Genomic DNA, 6,000 nt, shown 5'->3' on the forward strand with positions numbered 1-6,000 from the left:
AGCACTTTGATTATCCATCAAAGAGGAGTGCTAGAATGTGGAGGATACCCAATGTCTAAAAGTAACTGACGTAACCATATCAACTCATGAGATGCTAATGATGTCGTTACATATTCAGCTTCTGTAGTTGAAATCGCAACACAACGTTGTTTCTTTCTCGTCCAAGAAACCAAGCATCCATTGACCAAAAAGTAATTTCCACTTGTAGATCTCATTCAAGAATTAGAACTTGCCTAATCATCATCACAATAACCAACTAGGCATAAAGGTGAAGAGTGAGATGAAGATGCCTATCGACAATAGAGGACGTCATGATCTTTAGTGCTCTTTAAATACCTCAAATCATGCTTTACATCAATCTAATGACAAAGTTGAGCAATATATTGACCAAGAAGATTTTTAGTGAAGAGAACATTAGGGTGTGTATTCAGACCAATCAATTGTAGGCAACCAACCAGGTTTGCATATGGGAAATCATCCATCAAAGGATGATCACATTTTGAAGGCATGTTCTTAGAAGAATGCATAACAATAGGAGTACATACCAAATGTGCATCAACCAATCAAAATTTTGCAAGAGCGTCAGTAATTAATTTTGTATGTCGAAGAAGCAAAATACCTTTCTCGCAAGCTTGTTGGATTTGAATGCCAAGACAAGAATGAATTTCAACAAGATCCACCATTTCAAATGTTGAGGATAAAAGCTTCTTAGTATGTAGAAGGAAGGATAAATCTTTGGCAACCAAGATGGTATCATCTACATATAAAGTAATAATAATAAATAAGTGGTATTTTTGTTCCAAGTAAAAATTTGGATCAGAAGAACATGAAGCAAATCCATGTGATTAAAGAAAGGTATAAATTTTTGAGTACCATGCATGAGAAGCTTGTTTCAAATCATAGAGAGCTCGATGAAGATGCATAGCAGATGTTCCTTTCCTGGTATAACAAAACCAAGTTGTTGTTCCATATATATCTCTTCTTTCAATTCACCATTGAGAAAAGTTATTTTAACATCCATTTGATGAATTTCTAAATCAAATTGAGTGGCAAATTCCAAAAGAACACGTACTTGTCATGTGAACAATAGGTGAGAATGTATCATGATAGGGAACACCTGCTACTTGAGAGTGTCCTTTGGCAACTAGACGAGATTTAAATTTGTTAAAAGAACCATTAGCCTTAACTTTTGTCTAGTACACCCACTTACACTAGGTGTTCATTCCATGAGGAAGATTAGTTAGAATCCAAGTACCTTTTGAGATGAGATAATCATACTCATCTTGCATAGCATCTTGCCACCACTGATCCTTTTGTGGAGAAGAAATAGTTTGCATGTAGGTAATACGGTCTTCAATAATGGGCATGGCATCAAATTTAATGTCATCATAGTCAACGAGTATGAGAACCGTGTTCATCTTTAATAGGAAGATCAATGCATATATCAATGTCAGGGCTATTTTTGTCACAATCCAGTGAAGAGAGTGGAATAGAGACATCAACTTGAGAATCAATAATATGAGATTCATTTGCCAGAAAAGGAAACGAAGTTAGAATGGTTTGTTAATCATCAAATGCATCAATGGACCATTCACCACCCATAGTATGTTGATAAAAAAATTACATCACGGCGGCTTAAAGTGACCTTATTGGAGAGAGGATCATAAAACTTATAGCCTTTGGAATTATCAAGATACCCAATTAAAATGACCTTCTTAGTAGGAGGATCAATCTTTGTTCGTGTCTCTTTAGGAACATGAATATAGGCGATGCAACCAAAGACACATAAATGAGAGACCGAGGGTGTTGTACCTATCCAACTTGCAATGGGAATATTACCAAAAGGACAATTTGTAGGTAATTAATTTTGAATATAAATTTTTGTAAGAAATGTGACTACCCAAAACATCTTTAATAAACCGACTTGAATAAGAAGACACCTCATGGCATTGATAATGGTCCGATTTTCGCGCTCAGCAACTCCATTTTGCTAAGGAGAATAGGTAATATTAAGTTCATGATTCATTTAAACACAATATTCTTCAAAATCAATATGTATTCTCCACCATTTTCACTTCGTATAGTTTTGATATCCCGACTAGTTTGAAATTCAACATGTTTGCGGTATCGCTAAAATACACCAAAAAACTTTTGATTTATGTCGTACAAGAAAAATGTGTGTAAATCAAGAAAAATCATCAATAAATATAAGAGAATAGAGGAATTTGAAGTAGGATGGAGGGAATGGACCACAAACGTCAATATGAATAAGCTCTATTAGATCTTGAGAGTGATGAGAAGTGGAAGAAATAAAAGGTTTTCGGTGATGTTTGCCCAAAGCGCAATGTTCATAGACATGTTCATAGACACTAAGAGTTGAGCGAGGCTTTAGTTGAAGACCACACATTAATTAAAAATGATATAAATCAATAATTTTTGAGAAGTCAGCATGGGCAAGTGAAGAATGCCAGAGTTTGCTATCACGATTGACTAGTGAAGTCACAACATTAGCTACATCATCTATTAATCAAAGCTCAAATAGATTACCTTGATGAGGCACACTTTCTAAGGTATGTCCGTCCTTCTCAACCCGACATTGAGTATGGTCAAAACCAAAAAAAAAAACAAGATCCACAAGACGAGCAACTGATAAAAGATTGCATTGAAGATCAGGAACATGTAAAACACCTCGCAAAATTCAAGTAGAGGAGTGTGCTCCTAACCATAAAGATCACCAATACCCATAAATTGACATGTATTCTCATCAGCAAGATAAACCATCTTCTTGATTGGTAAAGCATGATAATTATGAAGCTATTGAGTTTGATATGTCATGTTACTAGTGGCACCAAAAACCACTATAAATGTAGCACCATCACGAACAAGAAGCACTTTATCTGATGAAATATGATGGTTAACACAATTCATCTTCTCATGATCAATATCATCATGAGATTTATCAATAGCATAAGCTTGATTACGTTCATCATTATACTTTTTCTTTAGACATTAAGAAGTGGGATGATTTGTACAACCACCATATACATGCCATAGGTGGACTTGTGGTTGATCTCTTATAAGATTGAGAGAACCAATGTTCGTCATCATATAGTTTGGAAAAACAATCATATTCATAATGTCCATTTTTGTGACAATAATTGCAATACTTGCTACTAGAACCATATTGTCGACTACAGCTTCCCCCATGAGAAAAGCGATTTCCACCACGAGAGAACCGTGAAAAGGGGTGCTTTTGGAGATAAGAAGATCATCCTCAAAATAATCTAAGTGACATGTAAGAAGAGCATCTGCAGAGGGCTCTGTGCGTTATTCATGACGCTGTGAATATTCAATAAGAGATATGCAAGCAATATCAAAATCAATACCATCTTTGATATGCAAGCAATATCAAAATCAATACCATCTTTGTAAGAAATAATCATGAAAATATTATCATTTTTTTCATCTTTGATAGTGTGAAGAAACTAGGAAACAAGTTGAGGTCCTGTGGAGTAGAAGCACTAGGAGCAGCAAGTTGATTAACAATTTCTTTGAATGATTCAATATGAGAAGTCATAGAAGTAGAAACTTTGTAATCCAACCTATCCAGCATATTATGAAGATATAGAATTTTGATGATAGATTTCTTCTCAAAAGTAGATTTCTTTGTAAAAGTAGAAACTTTGTAATCCAACCTGTCCAGCATATTATGAAGATATAGAATTTTTATGAAAGATTTCTTCTCAAAAGTAGAAATAAGATATTTCCAAATATCATTGAAAGTGGGAAGATTAAATACATCCAACATAGGGACAAAATATACCATCGAGCAACCTTATATTTCTTTGTCCATTCGGATGAAAGTATTTGCCAATCACTAAATAACTTCCCATTAGTAAGTGAACTAGTAACATCAATAGGTCGCTAAGGACGTGGAGAATTTCCATATACAATATCAAAAAGATCGTCACCTTCAAGATTCAAAGTCATCTTTGCCTTCCAACCAAGAAAACCATGGCCTTGAAAAATAGGAATAGAGTGTTGACTAGAAGTATAACCATTAATAAGAGAAATATTCGCCATGGACAGAGTGTGAAGAAGAAAAACGATGCAATAACAGTGTTAATTCTTTTTCAGATGTAAAGAATAATATGTCAAAAATAGGAAAAAGTACCCAAAGCGTATATGTATAAGGATCACCAAAAATAGAGATCCAAATAAAAAATAATAAGTGAAAAAGCTGAGGAAACTTCTGCATGATGATGCATGCAGAACACCCAAAAACTGCATAACACAACAACAATCATAACTTTCATTCAAAATCGAGTGCCCGAGTGGCTCTATGATTTCAAGCCTGTAACAAATACCATATATTATCGTGTTTGTCAGCCAAATCTTCAAATGTGGACCAAAAGGCCCTCAAAATTTGTCGATAAGCCTAGGGGGTCAAAATCCTAATACACAACAAGGACAAAAGTGATGTTTCATGAAAAATCATAGATACTTACACAAATAACCATAGTTTTTTGCTGAAACAAACCAACAAAATCCATAATTTAGTGCAAAACAAAAACATCCAAAGTTGTTCAAACCAATCTTCTACATTGTTAAAAGGGTAACTCGCTCTCATACCATGTTGACAGATATAATAAAGAGCAAGAGAGAATGAGAGGTACACGAGACATTGCTCTAAAAGTAGTGTATATTATTAATAGTGCATAGGTATGTATAGGTGAGATCAAGGTCAAGTTAGGGTGCACTATATATAGTCCAACAACATCAATGCCAAGCCTATCATCATCAAGCTTGCCGATAATGGCACAGGCTCAGGAAAATGGGCATTCAAGTAGATGGTTATACATTATTAATAATGTGGTGGTTCTTGCTGCTATAACAAAAAAGCCAATCTCCAATAATAAATAAAGATGGCTTGATGTACTAATAAAGCTACTTAATTGGACTATTTGTCACCACGTGTCTATCATTGCACATATGTTCGCATGATTCATTGTACTCGTGTCTTCTTGATTGATGTTTTTTATGAGACATGGTTTTACAAGTTGAGACTTGAGAAAGAGAGCGAGGGAAGGAGCACCTATGAGTCTCTTTAGAAGATACTATTGAGGAAAACCTCTTCTACAACACATTTTTTCACTCATACTCACTACAAGGGATCGGGCTCATACACGTGCTCCTAGCCGCTAAAAATGACTTGTGAAAAAAAGTAGCGGGCACGTGTATCAGCGCGTGTATCATCACGGCCAGAGACATGCGTGTAAAAGCGCGTGTTCAGACGCGCTGATACACAGGCGTATACATGCGTTCTGTCAGTTGAGCTACATTTAAACGCGCTGATACAAGCGTCTATACATGCATTTTGTGACTTTAGATGCGCTTATACACACGTATTTCTCAGATTTGACACGTTTATACACGCGTGTTTTACAGATTATTCGCGTATATACACGCGACTTTTTGCAGTTCTGACGCGTTTATACACGCGAACAGAGAGCAAAAAAAAAATCCAAAGAGTGCTATTTGGTACCTGAATGCTGTTCCAGCATTCCAACACCCAATAACACTCTCTAGATTATTTTTTTTTTGTGCAGTGGACCATCACGAAGAACATATCCACGAGGAAGATTAAGACAAGAACGACATGAATGCATACATTGTCAATACACGATTCAAGACAGACATGAATGCAATATTATCGATTCACGATTCAATATTACTATCAAAATTTCACACATATATACAAGGGAGTCCATATGTCGAAGTAGCCCATGGCTTCAGTTTACAAAAAAATATATACAACCACATCCTCAATATGGAATGTGTTATTATAAGTCTGAGTACTACTCAGACCCAGATGATGACTCGGTGCTCCCTCCATGCTCAGATGAGCTCACATCGGTCGGAATGTCCGATGAGTAGTACTCACGTCCACCCTCTGCAGTGGCGGCGGGTGGATCATCAGTAGCTTGTGCCTATTCAAGT

This window comes from Cibotium barometz, chromosome 33 (assembly GCF_041138505.1).
Source record: "Cibotium barometz isolate CiBa-2024 chromosome 33, ASM4113850v1, whole genome shotgun sequence".
Taxonomy (NCBI): Eukaryota; Viridiplantae; Streptophyta; class Polypodiopsida; order Cyatheales; family Cibotiaceae; genus Cibotium; species Cibotium barometz.